General features: G+C 44.8%; 1 protein-coding gene across 7 annotated transcripts in view; it reads left to right on the forward strand.

The window, feature by feature from the left end:
• The window catches only part of ACACA (acetyl-CoA carboxylase alpha), a 277322-nt gene that overhangs the window by 36256 nt on the left and 223637 nt on the right, over positions 1 to 17429 (forward strand). For 6 of the 7 annotated variants that reach the window (XR_014080652.1, XM_081584561.1, XM_081584562.1 and 3 more), the window contains exon 1: positions 10630 to 10757. The exons of the other annotated variant lie outside the window; for it this stretch is intronic. The gene's annotated coding sequence lies outside the window, so the exon portion shown is untranslated. Of the gene's footprint in view, positions 1 to 10629; positions 10758 to 17429 lie in introns of those variants that run through there. 7 annotated transcript variants of the gene reach the window in all.

The following is a 17429-nucleotide window of genomic DNA, read 5'->3' on the forward strand; positions in this document are numbered from 1 at the left end:
CTGAGTCAAATCATAATTTAAGAACTATTGTGTTTCCCGACATTTTAATTCAGGTTGAAATCTGGCTAAATGGAGCATGAAGGAAAATCTTGGTGGGAAAATGGAAAGGACGGTGTCCCTGAAAGATGCGTTTCCCGAAATGTGGAAGGAGGGGAAGAAGTGCTGAGCATGCAGCCACAGTGCCCTTCATTTCATTCCTTCATGCCACACATCTTTATTATGTGCCTACTGTATGCTAGACATCCTTTTTCACAGTGAGCCAGCCAAATCTGCATTCATGTGAAATGATGCTGCTACTGCTAAGTCGCTTCAGTCGTGTCCGACTCTGTGCGACCCCATAGACGGCAGCCCATCAGGCTCCGCCGTCCCTGGGATTCTCCAGGCAAGAACACTGGAGTGGGTTGCCACTTCCTTTTCCAGTGATGAGAAGCAGACAATAAACAGTTGAAAATGAAATAGTGTGTGCGTGCTTGCATACTCATTCCTGTCCGACTGTTTGTGATCCCATGGGTCCTCTGTCCATGGGGGACTCTTTGTGTCCCCATGCTAGGCTCCTCTGCCTATGGGTTTATCCAGGCAAGAATCCTGGAGTGGGTTGCTGTTTCCTACTACAGGGGATCTTCCCAACCAAGGGATCAAACCCGCGTCTCCTGCGCCTCCTGCATTGGTGGTGGATTCTTTACCACCGAGCCATCTGGGAAGCCCCCAAATAGTGTAGGGGGCTAATAATAAGTAATACACAAATACATATACAAGATAATTAAAGATTGTGATAATCATCATGAAGCAACAGGGTGGTGAGGTGGAGGAGAACTGACAGAGGCCACTTTTATTATTATTTTAAGTAACTTTTTAAAAAGTAAGTTAATTTTATTTATTTATTTTTGGCTGTGCTGGATCTCTGTTGCTGTGCTTTCTCTAGTTGTGGCGAGTGGGGGGCAGCTCTTGGTGGCGGTGCACGAGTTTCTCATTGCAGCGGCTTCTCTTGTTTCGGAGCACGGACTCTGGAGCGTGTGGGTTCAGTAGTTGTGGCACCTGGGCTTAGTTGCTCCATGACTGGTATAATCTTCCCGGACCAGGAATCACACCTGTGTCCCCTGCATTGGCAGGCAGATTCTTTACCACTGGACCACCAGGGAAGTCATTATTATTATTTTATTAGGCTGTGCTGCACAATGTGCAGGATCTTAGTTCCCCAACCAGGGATTGAACCTGGGCCCTCGGTAGTAAAAGTTCAGACTTAACCTTGGACCATCAGGGAATTCCTAGAAGCCACTTTAAGTAGGGGAGTCAGAGAAGACTTCTCTGAGGAGGTGGCATCTGAGCTAAGGAAACCAGGAGAGTGGATGTCCTAGAAGCCAAGAAAGGAAGGTATTTCAAGGAAGGAATTGTGAATTGGTCAAATGCTGAGTGAGTGTATAAGGAGGATAGAATGTTCACTGGATTTAACAATTTTGTAACTGGTTCTAGTGGAGTTGGTGGAAGTAGGTGGGGGTTAAGAGTGAATTGGAGGTGAAGAAGCCTAGGTTATCTTTGAAAGACATTTGGCTATGGAAGGGCACAAAGTGAAGCAAGCCGAGTGGAGGGAACCTCAGCACCTCAGATCTTCAATGGTCCAGAGCAGCACCGTCTCAGTTGCCAGATTCTCCTGGCAGGGCAGGGGGTAGAGAGTAAAGGGGCTCCGTTGCCTTTCCTCGGTTTCATGGTTTTTGCTTACTAGTTCATTAACGTGATTGCATGGTTCTCTGCTCCATTCTGATATCAGACAATTTTCCCTACTGTCTGTCGCTCTGTCTGAAATTGTCTGTCCATTAGTATCTGGGTAGCCTGTTTCAGTGCTGCCGCCTTGGAGCAGGTGTAGGAAAGGCTGTGAGAGCTATTCTCGTTCTCTGTCACAAGGTGGCAGAAGAGCTCACTCTTTGCAAAAACAAAGCTTGTGCTAGGAGATCACCAACGCAATGGGCATGAATTTGAGCAAACTCCGGGAGGTTGTGGAGGACAGAAGAGCCTGGCGTGCTGCAGTCCACGAGGTTGCAAAGAGTTGGACATGACTTATCGACTGAACAACAACAAGCTGGGACAAAGAGAAGAGTTTTCTTTTCTTTTTTTGGCCATGCTGCGAAGCACGTGGGATCTTAGTTCCCCGACCAGGGACTGCACCCGTGCCCCCTACAGCGTAGGCAAGGAGACCTACAGGGAACTCCCCCTACAGTGGAGGCAAGGAGCCCTAACCACTGGACCAGGGAACTCCCCAGTAGAGTTTTCTTTTATTGACTCTCAGACCCTTCCCAGAAGTCAGCCAGCAGGTTGGAGCCGCATTACTGTGGGGTACAGAGAAGCCGGAAAGCTTCATTAATGAGTCAGAATATCCAGTAGTGGAAAAATAGACCCAGAACTGTTTCTTTACTACTACATTTTTTTTTTTCCTTCTACTCAATGTTTTGAGTGGTTTTCTAAATGTTTGCAGTATCTGTAGAGGGGGTGATCTCTCTCATGATCTCATTTCCTCACCACAAAACTTCCAAGTTTAGGAGGAAAACAAGCTGTAAGATAGTGAGGTTCATGGAGTGTGAAGATGAGAGATGTGACTCTGAAGACAGTAGGAAACTAGAGCTGATGGGGTGAGTCTGGATGGGTCTCTGGAGCACTTGGCCAGAAGACAGGAGGTTCACCTAGGTTCCAGATTAGGCTCTGTAATCGACTGAGTCACTTTGAGTAAGACACTTAGCTTTTCTGACTTCTGTTTCAGTTTCTTGAATGAGATGTTTGGACAAGATATTTCAAAGGGCGCTTCCAGTTGGAAAATGATCTCAGTGCTACATTCTGCTACTCGATTTTTTAAGGGTGTGTATTTTTTATTTGTTTGGGTTTATGTTTAATTCTTTTATTGTGGAATATAGCATGCCTATAGAAGAGTATACAGAACATAAGCATATTTTTTAAAGTATTTACTTATTTAAATAATAGGTCTTATTTGCCGCTCTTGGGGTCTTCAGTTGTGGAATGTGGGATATAGTTCCCTGACCAGGGATTGAACCCAGGACCTCTGCATTGGGCGTGCAGAGTCTTAGCCACTGGGCTACCAGAGAAATCCCAACACAAGCATATTTTTAGTAATAATAATGTGAACATATGTAACCATCACCCAGAGTAAGAAATTGAACATTGGCAGTAGCTTCCCTGGTAGCTCAGACAGTAAAGAATCTGCCTGCAATGCAGGAGACCTGGTTCATTCTCTGGATTGGGAAGATTCCCTGGAGAAGAGAATGGCAACCCACTCCAATTTCTTGCCTGGAGAATTCTGTGGACAGAGGAGCCTGGCAGGCTATAGTCCACGGGGTTGCAAAAGAGTCGGACACAACTGAGTGACTATCACTTTCACTTTCACGGTAGCTGAGAAGCTCTTTATATGTCTATCCCTCTGGTCACACTCCTTTCCCTTCTCCCAATCATTAGTTTCCTAGACTTTTTTTTAAAATAGTGAACTATCTATATATGTATAACTAAAATTACTTTTTAGTGCTCTTGTACTTTTTACCTGCTCTTGTACTTATATACTTTTTACCTGCTGTTGTACTTATGTAAATGGATAGATCACACCCTATGAAATTTAAAGTAAACTTTTTATTACATATAACACAAAGTGGATCCACTTCTCTTTATGTTGTCTCCCAGTCACTACCCACCATCAGGAGTAACCATTTTTACCACCACAAATGAATTTTGCCTATTTTTGAAGAAACACACTCTTTTGTGTCTGGCTTTTTTTGCTCAACATTATGTGTGTGAAATTCTTCCATATTGTTTCTTGTAGCAGTAGTTTGTTCATTCTCTTTGCTTTATAATATTTTATTGTATGAAGGTATCATAATTTATTTTTTAAATTTTTATTGGAGTATATAGTTGCTTTGCAATGTTGTATTAGTTTCTGCTGTATAGCAAAGTGAATCAGCCACATGTATGCACATGTCCCCTCTCCTTTGGATTGCACCTTAGCTTATTTATCCATCCTACTGCTGAGAGATGTTGGGTTGTTTCCAGTGTGGGACTGGAAGAGAAAATGTTCCTGGGACACATTTGAAAGTTTCCCCAGAGTATAAATCCATAACTGGAAGCTGGGTTACAGCACATGCAGGGTATGGTCAGCTTCACTAATTAATGGCAAACTGTTTTCTAAGAGGTTGTCCCCATTTACACTCCCATTGACAGTATATGAAAGTTCCTTTTATCCCACAGGGGCCAAATTGCCTTTTTAGTGTGGTACAGCCATGGGACTGAGCAGGGCCTGGCGAACGCTCACATTACCAGCCTTTCAGTTCATTCTCAGAAGCTCAGGCCAGAGCCACTTCTGTTTACTTGCTCCCTCCAAGTATGGGTAAAAGGTTCAGATGTAACCTCAGATCTCTGATCACATGCTGTGTTCCTCTGGGAATATTGGCCCCGGGGTGGGGTTGGGTGGTAAACTTAATACCATAATCACTCATGAATCCAGTTGGGCATCCACAGGATATTTTGTTCTTGTACTGAACATTTGTGGAACATGGAGAGGGGAACGGAGAGAAAGGGGGAAGTAGTAGTTTTAGCCTGCCTCCAAGTTCTGTGTTAGAAACTTTACATTTTGGCTATAACATTTAATCCAAAACACAATCTTACAAGGTAGGTGTTCTATCTCAGTTTTATAGACAAGGAAACTGAGGCCCAGAAAGGGGGTCATTTGCTCTAGATCACGGAGCTAATTAAGTGGTGGAGTCAGGATGTAAAGCCTGGTTTACCTGATTAAAGAGCTCAGCCCTTTACAGCGCAGAACACAGGGAAGGCAGCATCCCTGGGTCTCTGTTGGCTAAGATCGCCAATACCAAGAACCAGTACTTCTCAGGACTGCTTGCCTGTATTCACCCTCAGAACTATACTAGACAATCGATATGGCCATCTCATTCACTGATTTAAATTGCATTTTATTTTCATTCATTTTTGGTTTCCACTGCTTTCATTTTCATTAAGAAATTTGGGCACATCAGTGAAGCAGGTCCACTGATAAACAAGACTTGTGGAGATTGCTTTCTACCTGCTGGTCTAGTATGTTAACTAGAGGTGAGATTTAAAAAGACAGGGACCCTGAAGTCTTCTATTCCAAGTTATAAGATCTTCTATTCCAAGTTATAAGAGAGGGAAACTTTTAAGACTGAAGGGATGGGGCTTCCTTGGTGGCTCAGTGGTAAAGAATCCACCTGCCAGTGCAGTAGACATGGGTTCAATCCCTGGTCCGGGAGGATCCCACATGTGGTAGAACAACTGAGCCCATGTGCCACAACTACTGAAGCCCGAACGCCCTAGAGCCCATGCTCCTCAACGAGAGGAGCCAGCACATCCAAGAATAAATAAAATTTTAGAAATTATTTTAAAGAAGACTGAAGGGATGAAAAGGATGAAAGGAAGTTGACTGATGGTTCAGTTTTCCTTGAAAGTAAAGGCTCTTCAAAAATTGTTAATGTTGTGTTTTATTATTTATTGTGTTTCATACATAATAGTAGGGGCTTCCCAGGTGGTGCTAGCAGTTAAGAACCTGCACACCAATGCAGGAGACCTAAGAGATGCAGGTTCAATCCCTGGGTCAGGAAGATCCCTTGGAGGAGGGCATGGCAACCCACTCCAGTATTCTTGCCTGGAGAATCCCATGGACAGAGGAGCGTGGCAGTTTACAGTCCATGGGGTCACACAGAATTGGACACAACTGAGGCGACTTAGTATACAATGCAGGGGACACAGGTTTGAATGATTCCTGGTCAGGGAACTAGGATTCCACATGCTCCGGGGCTACTAAGCCCTTGTGCCACAACTAGAGAAAGCCCATGCACTGCAAGGAAGACACAGCAGAGCCAAAAGAAAAGATACTGGATGTGTCATGCAAGAGGCAGCGAAGTTTTTGGTGACTGCCAATTATAGATAGGACAGCTAGGGCTTGGCAGTGTCTGCGATTGGATAATAAGGAGGGAGGAGAAGCTGAAATGCCTTGTGAAAACTGAAGTGTCCATGTGAAAACATCGTGAGGAGACTCCGTGGGGAACGCCGTCTTTCTCGTTGTGTAATCTTCCGTTTCATCATCAGGACCAGACTTATAAAGCAGCCTTCCTGCAGGCAGTTTCTGACCTTTTGGTGTGAAGTTCCCTCAGGCTCTTAAGCCTGGACAAACCTGCACGGCTGACCAGAGTCGAAGAACAGTGTTCTGATCAGGCCTTCTTGTCTTCTTTTTTTTCTTATCTTATGACTAGAGCCTCAGTTCTGGTCAAGGCACTGATTTTCTTGAAGTCTGTCCATCTGTGAAGTATCCTTCTGGAGGTTTTTGCCTCCCAGACGCGACCTGAAGACGGACAAGCAGACGTTGGAAGCAGAGAGGTCTCTGAGGTACAGAGCCAGCCTTTGTTTTCAGTCAGTGAAGCCCGTATGAATATCTCTACCTAGCTATTGAGGGCAATACCAAAGTGTAAGAAATGCTCTCTGCTTTTAAGACGATTAAAATTCAGCTGGAGAGCTGAAACCAACATACTCACAAAAAATTTTTAGCCCAGTAAATGCTGAACCATGTGGTGGTGACCAGATTGCTAGTAGAATTCAAAGGAAGGATAATCAGTAGGAGCTGGAGAAATAAAAGAGATCTTCTTTGAGAAAATGGGACTCCCACAGACTATAGAAAAATTCAGTAAATTAGGAAAGAGGCAGGACAAGTTTGCCAGCACAAGCAAAAGTAAAGATAAGCATGGCAAGAGCTGGAAGCCAGATTAGTGTAAGTGTTCTGTATTGGGGGCCAGTGGGAAATAACATCGTATTATATCCCCTATGTTGTGCTATTGTTTAGTTGCTATGTCGTGTCTGACTCTTATGCGATGCCATGGACTGCAGAATTTCCCAGGCAAGAATACTGTCCTAAAGGTCTATCACTGACTCTGCCATTTAAGGAATTTGGAATCATGGCCAGACAGCCACCAGGACAGGGTGCTCTTTGAGGGTCCATTTACTTTTTTAAAAAATGATAAATATTTTATATTTATCTATTTTTATTTTTGGCTGTGCTGGGTCTTGGTTGCTGCTCGTGGGCTTTCTCTAGTTGCAGTGAGTAGGGAGCTACTCTTCGTTGCAGTGCATGGGCTTCTTGTTGCGGTGGGGCTTGTGGGCTCAGTAGTTGTGGAGCATGGACTTAGTTGCTCTGCAGCATGTGGGATCTTCCTGGACCAAGGATTGAACCTGCATCCCCTACACTGGCAGGCAGATTCTTAACCGATGGACCACCAGGGAAGTCCTATGGGTCCATTTTCTATTTAGGCACATTCTTTACTACCTTGGTTCAACTTTGGCCTGACCTGCCAGACTTTTCTGTCTAGTTTGTGCAGGTGTAGGACATGTTGTTCTTCATTGGAGACACTGACAGCAAAGAGGGAACAATAATGATAAATCCTAAACTATTGTTCTTCAACTCCAGGGTGAATAATTACTGCTTAAAAAAAAAAAGCCTGAAGTGGGGCTGGTAATCCGTATTTTTAACAAGCACCGACTGATTCTGTTTCAGGTGGTCAGTGGAACATACTTTGAGAAACACTACTGCAAACTGAAGTAGAATTGACAATGAAGTGCCAAAATGTCCTGGACAGTGACACACATACTGCTTATGTATTTCTGGACTTAGTTTTGAGAATTTATCCTCTTTTATGTATGGCTCTTCTAAAACTTACATGGTTATCAATTAAAGAGCAAGATCTAGACACTCTGTTTTGGTGTTTAGTTTTGTCTTCCCAACTGGATTGGGATATCTTAAAGACAGGTATGCCCTCAGGCTTTTCTTATTTCCCCCATAGGAGGGTGACAGACCATCTTTAAGGTTGGAATGCTCAGGGGAAAATCCCTGATACCTTAATCTAACCTTCTTAAAAAACCTGGAAGCCATTTGGTATTTGGAAACTTGTATTAGTTTTTTTTAGGGCTGCCATGATAGAGTATCACAGGCTGGGTGACTTAAACGATAGAAGTTTATTTCTTCACAGTTCTAGAGGCTGTAAGTCCAAGATTAAAATGTCAGCAGAGTTGGTTTCTTCTTAGGTTTCTCTCTTTGGCTTGTAGTTGACCACCTTCTCCAGCAAAACAGCCACATCTGGTAAAGGCTTCTATTGTGATTCACAGATGGTCTTCCCTCATTGTGTGTCTGTGTCCTAATCTCCTCTTCCTATAAGGCCCCCAGTCATTTGGAATTACGGCCCACCTAATGACTTCATTTCAGTTCAGTTTCCTCTTTAAAGAACCAATCTCCAGCTATACTCATATTCTGAGGTGCTGAGGGTTGAGACTTTGACATATAAATTTAGATCACAGTTCAGTATGTTACAGCCATTATGGCACCTAGAAATGTGCCACTCTCTCCCGTCTCTTACACCTGTTAGTCTTGTACAGTAAGTTCTCTCCACCCTCTAACTCTCCTCCACCACTTCTTACAGACATAAGCTTGTGTGGCAAGTACCCATGGAACAGTGCTAAAGAGCCTGTAGTGGAGATGGGCAGGTTGTGGCATGCACCAAACCAAACAACACTTTGGAGTTGAAATTCCAGGTGAACTGTCTTAAAGACACAGCTCTCTGCCTACTCTTGGTCCAACTGTCATTTGATGATGATAAATTGATTACTATATCCTATGTAAATAGTCTTGGTGTATCTTAACTCATCCTTCATTTTCTTTCATGGTGCCTCATTCATTAGGCCTCTCCTTGGCTAGTACTTTACAGAGCTCAGTTACTTCAAATGTTCAATGAGGTCAAAAGCAAGACATGTAAGGGCTTGCTGAAGGTTCACATAAGGACAGTTTCTGAGCACAGCCCCCTGGTTCTGCAGTATTCCTAAGGCTGATAAACAGCAACATCACTAAGAAAGAACCTATTATAAGTAGTAGGAACTAGGAAAGGTAGATGAAAAATAAGACAAATAACCTCAAGATTTTTAGTTCTTTGTAAAGTCGGTTCCTTCATGGCAGCTTCATAGGAAAGAGGCAAAGTTTCCTCTTTCCAGGCTTTTTTTTTTTTCAGTCAATCAAGTCAAACATCTTGTTAAACAGTGAGGCCGTGCTCAGTTATCTTTATATTCTGATTCTCCTCTCTCTGTTCAACTGACAGGTACATCTAATGACAGTTATTGTGAAACTTGGGTGACTGCTCTATATAAAGTTCACATTTTCCTTCTCAATGTGTTTCCAGTCTCTATTCTCTTCAAGTAGGTTGGTAAACTCGTGGAGAAGTCACCACCTAAAGGTATGATGAGGGCTTCTAGAATACTCTTCCCTGTTGACCAACCTTCCCATCTTCCTGCTTCTGCTTCCCTCCAAGAACTTCTGACCTGAGGTTGTGTATTTCTACCCTTTTCACTCTTTGCCCCCTGGCTCAGGACTTCTTCCCACCAAACTGTCATCCTCTGTACCACTCTTGGCCTTTAGCACAAGCTTGTTTTTGCTGCTGCTGCTGCTAAGTCGCTTCAGTCGTGTCCGACTCTGTGCGACCCCATGGACTGCAGCCTACCAGGCTCCTCCATCCATGGGATTTTCCAGGCAAGAATACTGGAGTGGGTTGCCGTTGCCTTGTTAGAAGATCAGAAAGTACCCTGGGCAGGATTAGAAAGAGTTAAACTCACTCTTTCTTCTGAAGTGCAGTTTTCTCTAATTTTCTTTCCTGTTCTATAGTTTTATTATATGTTGGGATTCTTTCCCGTTACTATTAATTTTCAACACAGAATCACCATGAATGTCTTGCTGTAAAATAACCGGCAAAACTAGAGAAACCCGTTGGCTTCTTCTCAAAGACCTGTGTAACCACCGTGGAGATGGGGAGGCACGCTCCTTTCCAAGAAGCCGGGAATTGATTGCCGTCCAGGCTCGGGGCAGGCGCAGGAGCCTGTCCTTTCTTACTGAGCTTCCTTCATCGAGGCTTCCCCTCAAGTGCTTCAGGATTCAGCACCTCAGACTCCTTTGGGGCGGGCCACCCAGCGAGGCCGGTTATGTTGTCTCAGAACAGGGCTTGGTTTGCCAGCACCAACTTAGAAACCAGCATTTGTGATCCTGGGCAGTTCATGAATGCGATACCCTCCGCGTCGGGGCACTGCGTCGGATTGAACAGGCTAAGGTCCCTTACGCGGCCTGCGCACCTCCCGCCTCTCTCAGTCCTGCTCGATCCAGGGCTCCCTTCCCGCGCCGCAAGCCAGATGGTCCCCCGCGCCATTCCCCCATTACCGGGTTCGCCGGGAGGGGGAGTCGGCCTGCCTGCCGGCTCGGCACCGCCCCCGGAGAAAGGGCCGGCGGCCACCCGGGACCCGCCCGCCCTCTAGCCGCTGGGCCCCGAATGGCAGAGCGGCGCTCGGACCATCCGTATCGCCTCACGTCGCCCCGCCCCGCGCCGTCCTCCCATTGGTTGTCGCCGGGCCCTCGGGGCCCGCGCCTCTCTGCGTGGCTGGCCAGACCGCGCCGCCGCGGGGAGCGGGGTCGGAGGTGAACGGCCTCGAGTAACCCCGGACGTAGTCACCTCATGGGGCTCGCCGGCTGAGGTGGGAGCGGGGGCGGGGCGGGGCGGGGCCGGAGCCCTGAAGCCCCGCCCCTCCCCGTGTGCCGGGCCGGCCTGGTGCTGCGCGCCTGTCAGCCATCGCCGGAGCTACCGGCGTCTCCTCCCGCTCAGCGCCGCCTCCGCGCAGGGGTCCGGGACCGCCGGACCGCGGGACGCCACCGCCGCCGCCTTGAGGTGAGGAGGGGAAGGCCGCCCCGCAGCCTGCGATTCGGGACCGGGAGAGGCCGGGGCCCGGGGAGGGGCGGTGGCTGCGAAGGGCCGCCTCCCATCTTCCGCCGCACGCGGCCCGTGCTCCATCCAGCCCGGAGCCGATGCTTGGTAGCCCGGCTCTCCTCGCAGTTCTTCTGGGGCTTCGCGTTTCCCTCTGGGGGAGAAGTGGAGGGACCTGGGGGGTCTCCGGGCGTCGGAGCTCAGACCCCGGAACTGGGAGGCGTACAGCCCAGGGCCTCTAGGAAGGGGCTGATGTGTCTGCCTGGAGCGGGTCCCCCCATCCTCCCTCGCCAGCCCCGGCGTGGTCTGATCCTTTCCAGACCCCAGTCTCCAGTGCGACCCTGCGCTGCGGAGAGGAAGGAGATCCACGTGGGAGGGAGGTGTTGAGGGCTAGGTCCAGTTGCCCTGAAAGTCTGCTTCTCTCTTGCGGAGAGAGAGAGAGAGAGGTTGTGGGGTGCAGAGACCCCGGCTGCTTTCGCTGTCTTTGTATAGTGGTGGGAGCCAGGGGCCGGGCGAGGTGTCCCTTGCCAGTTTCTGCTCCCAGAACTATAAGGGACGTAGTAAAAGGTACATGCCTGCTCTTACTCTCTCCCTCACGTTTATGGTATGATCACGGGAAGCTGTCGGAGGTAGGACGTCGCCAGGTGGTGAGAGGCTAATGTATTTCAGAGGAAAACGTGCCGGAAGATCCTGCCTGGGTCAGCGCCAACCGTATTTCTGGAATTGGACGCGGGAAAGTGGACGCTGGTGGACACTAGGAATCAGCTCTAAATACTAGGGACTCTAAGTAGGCTTTGTGGGTTTTATAGAAGCAAATAAGAATAAGCTAACAACTGTACAAGTTTCGGAAATACTTTAACTTCAGGTGTTTTTGTTTTGGGGTTTAAGACTGAAATTTCGGAATTTCTGATTCCGTTTCTCCTTAAGCAGTGTTTCAGTAATTTCCCAGTGTGCGGAATAAACCTGATAACGTGGTCTTCAGTCTCAGAAGTTGGTCCCCCTCGACTCTCTCTTTTCTTTCGTTTTTTACCCCCTTGTCCACAGAGCAGATTGAGAAGCGTGCTTACTTTGGTTTTATGGTTTCTTCTCCCTGGGGAGCACGGATAGGAATTCCCTTTGTCTCTTCTTGGCGGAGATGTCTTGCATGTCTGTGAGGAGAAGGCTTTCTGTGTGCCTATTTATTTGATAGGCACTTTTGCCTGGGAAATCCCATGGACAGAGGAGCCTAGCAGGCTACAGTCCCATGGGGCCACAAAGAGTCAGAGCCACTTAGCCACTAAACCTTTAAGAAAAGCATTGTGGTTTAATAGGGCAGGACAGCAGCTTGCAGTGTCCGGAGAGATGTCGGCTTGCTGCAAAGTAGCAACTCACTTCTCTTGCCTCAGTTTCCTCATTTTTAATAACAGGAGGAACTGTTGTGAATTTCAGGATAATTAGCAAACATTGTAAAATGTCATAAGAAAGATGTCAAAGTATTAGTTTATGAAGTCATCCGAGTTTATTTGTGTTGCACAAGTTTTGTTTGGAATTAACCAGTGCAGAGCAGAAATACATCTCCCTTAAGATGTCATGGTTTTTAAAGTGGGAGGAAACGTTAAGAAACGGTGACATTTGGTTTAGTTATCTTAATAGTTCAGAAGACAAGATTATGTCAATGAACTAGTATTGTGAAAGCCAGCCTTAGAACTCTCATCCCTTCCTTGCCTTTTCAAAGTGCCATGGACACATTCAGGTGTAGATCACTATGTAACATTTGATTTCCTTTTCAGTCAATGGCTAGGAAATTTTTTTGTCTGTCACACAGACTGGCTAACAGGTCTGGAGCTAGTGTTTACCTTTCTTAAAAAAAAAAATTTCTTTTTGGATAGCTAATATCCTAAAATTATTGGTTGAAGAAAGAAGTAAGTTAAAATAAAAATTATTGGAATAATATGTTGGAATTTAATATTTTTAATTGGAGGAGTCTTTTTACAATTCAGAAAAATATTTTTGTATCATTATCTAAAATTGTTCTTAAAGATTAATAATAATAGCAGATATGCACCAAGTGTCTTTCCAAGCCCTTAAAGCAGTAAGATTATGAAGAAGTAAATGAACACCAAAGACTCATTGGCAAAAAAAAATTTATTGAGGCAAGTAACATTTTTAAAGGAAATCTTTATTGATTTTCCACTGTAACAGATTGTTGCTTAGCTAGTTTTTTGTTTCATTAATTTTAAAGTTCAGTGAGTATCCACTACTTGGCTCTAATGGGTTATGTGAGATGATATTTAGATAGTGGAAACTAGGACAAATAGTGGTCAGAGGTCATTTCACTTATACAAAGAATAAATCTCATTAATAGGGCATAGGTTTTTATGAGTTCAACAAGTCAATCTTACTATGTATGCTCTCATGATGCACCTCTTACCAATTTGTTATTTATTCAAGCCACCATAAAATCATTTAGTCTCTAGTCTCAGGATGTTGAAAGAAGCAAGTGAAAAGAAACTTCAGCAACAAGGGATGTTAGCACCTTACCCAAAGATTGGTGGTCCCAGTTGGTTTGGCCTTTCACAGATGTTATTTGGGACTTAGGTTTATTCCGTCCTTTCAGGGTGCTGCACTCACCTTCCTTTGTATAAGGAACCACAGGAGTGTTTACCATTACATGGCATCAGAAACTGAAGTTGCATGGCAGCAGTAGTTACAAAATAGTCATCCTAGATAGAGTAAGTTTGAATAATGATTTTCATTTTTGAAAATGATAACCTGAAGTTTGAAAATTCTGAATGAATTCGTGGAGTTAAGTTTGAAAAGCAGACTCAGTTTTGGACAAATTTTTTTAGGAAGTGTAAGGTTTTGTTTATGAATATTTGACTGTCTCCTATGATAGAATGGGCTTCCCATGTGGTGCTGGTGGTAAAGAACCCACCTGCCAATGCAGGAGACATAAGAGACTTGAGTTGGATCCCTGGGTCAGGAAGATCCCCTGGAGGAGGTCATGGCAACCCACTCCAGTATTTTTGCCTGGAGAATCCCATGGACAGAAGAGCCTGGTGGGCTACAGTCCATAGGGTCACCAAGAGTCTGGCACAACTATAGCGACTTAGCACACACGCACCTACGATAGAAATCAGAGAGTAGTCTGATGGGGTTGCTAAAAATCATCTTTTGTTTTTGTAGACCACTCAAACCTGTTCTTAAGTCATAAGTTGGCACATGTGTATGTGTATGTATTTACACACATGCCAAGTTGGGGGGATAGTAGGTCGATAGGAGCTTGATTACTTTTTAAGTTTACTAGAAGTAATATCAGCAAATTGGCACCAAGAGGGTAGATAGCTGGGTTGTTTGTGTTTTGTGCTTCAGCATTTAGTGGTATTCCTGAGCCTGGCAAGGCAAACTGTTGAATTTCCCTTTGATTCCATCTTATAAAAATCTGAGAACTGAATGGAACTTTTAGTATTAGAATATACCTTAGGAATTTTCTAGTTCAACTTTATAGTTAATATGAAAATATTTTATCCAACACTCCTGTTGGAAACTTCCAGCTCTAGACAGTTCATCCTCTGATTGCTGCATCATCAGGCAACTAATTTTTGAGAGTTGTTCATTATTTTCAACCTAAAACTGTCTCCCTAAAACCTATAAGATGTTGTATCTCCAAGAGGATTAGGACGTTTGGCTTTAACGTGTAAATTTCACCAGCTCCACATTTCTGCCAGATAATGCAAAATACAATGCCTAACATATCCAGAACACTTGGGGGCAGGCTAAAAAAAAAAAAAAATCAAGCAACAGTTCTTTAAGTAAGAAATTGTTCTTATCCTTGAATCCTGGGTGCTCCCTGGAAGGTAGCTGACACCTGAATCATGTTTTCAGTTCAGTTCAGTTCAGTCTCTCAGTCATGTCCGACTGTTTGCGACCCCATGGACTGCAGCATGCCAGGCCTCCCTGTCCATCACCAACTCCGGGAGTTTCCCCAAACTCATGTCCATCGAGTCGGTGATGCCATCCAACTATCTCATCCTCTGTCGTCCCCTTCTCCTCCTGCCCCCAATCCTCCCCAGCATCAGGGTCTTTTCAATTGAGTCAGCTCTTTGCATCATGTGGCCAAAGTATTGGAGTTTCAGCTTCAGCATCAGTCCTTCCAATGAACACCCAGGACTGATCTCCTTTAGGATGGACTGGTTGGATCTCCTTACAGTCCAAAGGACTCTCAAGAGTCTTCTCCAACACCACAGTTTAAAAGCATCAATTCTTTGGCGCTTAGCTTTCTTTACAGTCCAACTCTTTCATCATGGTTTCATCTTTTTCTAAATGCTGCTCTATGAAATAAGATTATGGGGAGGAATTGATTCATAATCCCAGAGATTTTTGAATTCACAAAATGGCTTTTTACCTAGAGGCCTCTAAATGTTTCAGGGGAATACTGTTTGAAATTTGAACATGTGATTCACATCTCCTAGTTTCGTTGTACCTCATACTTGTTTGAATTTCTGTGGAACACTCATCCACAAAAGCCTAGTGTTTACACAGCATTGTAAAGTGTTAGGGTAGTAGATTTCAGACAATTGGAAGAGATAATAACTTTTCCAGCTTCATTGAGGAGATAACAGAGTCAGTTACACAGTAACACATATTAATAAATGAATGGAAAACTTCCCTGGTGGTCTAGTGGTTAAGACTCTGCCTTCCAGTTCAGGGAGTGTGGGTTTGATCCCTGGTTGGGGAACTAAGATCCCATATGCTGCAGGGTGCAGCCAAAAGTTAAAAAAAAGAAAAAGAAAAAATATATATATATATATCTCAACTAATAAATGAATGGGATTTCCCTGGTGGTCTAGTGGTTACGAATTTGCCTAGCAATGCAGCCCTGGAAGAGGGCATGGCAACCCACTCCAGTATTCTTGCCTGGAGAATCCCATGGACAGAGGAGCCTGGTGGGCTACACCCCATGGGGTTGCAAAGAGTTGGACATGACTGTATACGACTGAAGCGACTTAGCACGTATGCCTACCAGTGCAGGGAACATGGGTTCAATCCCCGGTCTGGGAAGATTCCACATGCTGTGGAGCAGTTAAGCCTGTGTGCCACAACTACTGAGCCTGCACTCGAGAGCTTGTGCTCTGCAACAAAAGAAGCTGCCACAACAGGAATCCTGTGCACCGCAACTAGAGAGTAGCCCCGGCTCACCACAACTAGAGGAAGCCCCTGAGCAGCAGCGAAGACCCAGCACAGCCACAAATAAATAAATAAAGTGAGTGACACACCAGTTATCTTCTTAAAAGCTCAGGCAGGTATGAGATAAAGACTTAGAGTAGCATGACACTAATGTTTTTATTAAACATTTATTAAATGTTTTTATTAAACATTTAAAATTTTAGTTGCTAGTAAATAATACATTCACATAATTCAAAACTTTAAGTGTACGAAAGTGTATACCGTGACATTCTCTCTCCTGATTTTGTCTCGCAGCCATTCAATTCTCCTTACCAGAGACAAGCAGTGTTATTTATTTCTTACTATAACTTTTAATAGTAATTAGCAGATATGTTAATTTAAATTTAACTATTTCTTAATAATAGCCAGAGATTTTATTCATATTAAAACAGATGCTCTTGTATTCTCTTCCTACTCTGCCAACTTAAAAATATATATATTATTTCTTTATTTACTTGGCCACACCACGTCTTAGTCATGGTATGTGGAATGTTTAGTTGCGGCATGCAAACTCTTTAGTTGTGGCACAAGGAATCTAGTTCCCAGACCAGGGCTCGAGCCTGGGCCCCCTGCAGTGGGAGTAAGGAGTCTTAGCTACTCGACCACCAGGGAAGTCCCCTACTCTGCCAACTTTTTAATACAAACTGTACATACTTTGGCTTCCCTGGTGGCTCAGTGGCAAAGAACCCACTTACCAATGCAGGGTATATGGGTTTGATTGCTGGGTCAGGAAGATCCCCTGGAGAAGGAAATGACAACCCACTCCAGTATTCTTGCCTGGGAAAGTCCATGGACAGAGGAACCTGGCAGGTTACCATCCATGGGGTTGCAAAAGAGACAGACACAGACTTGGCAACCAAACAACAACAACAAATACATTCTTTGTACACCATCCTTCATCTTTGATTTCTTCACTTAACCTTACATGGTGAGCTGTTTACCTTTTTATTTTCCTCAAAGTAATATGTGCATATAGTGTTGTGGTTTTTTTTGGCTGCCTGGGGTCTTTGTTGCTGCGCTGGGGCTTTCTCTGGTTGTGGTGAGTGGGCTTCTCATTGCGGTGGCTTCTCTTTTGCGGAGCGCCGGCTCTAGGCTCGCAGGCTTCAGTAGCTGTAGCACACAGGCTCAGTAGTTGAGGCTCAGGGGCTCTAGAGTGTGGGCTTAGTTCCTCTGTAGCATGTAGAATCTTTTGGACCAGGGATTGAACCCATGTCCCCGGCGTTGACGGGCAGATGCTCAACCACTGGACCACCAGGGATGTCCCCCACCATATTTTTTCATTGTAAAAATCCTTATTCACTTTTGTAATTAATATATAGCTCATGAAGTGATTTTTCTTCACTTTTTCTTGTGGTAAAATGCATAAAACATTTACCATCTTAACCATTAAAAAATGTACAGTTTTGCATTATGATATTTAATACATTCATA

The sequence above is a fragment of the Giraffa tippelskirchi genome, chromosome 3 (genome assembly GCF_054371585.1).
Source record: "Giraffa tippelskirchi isolate mGirTip1 chromosome 3, T2T-mGirTip1v1.2.pri, whole genome shotgun sequence".
Classification (NCBI taxonomy): Eukaryota; Metazoa; Chordata; class Mammalia; order Artiodactyla; family Giraffidae; genus Giraffa; species Giraffa tippelskirchi.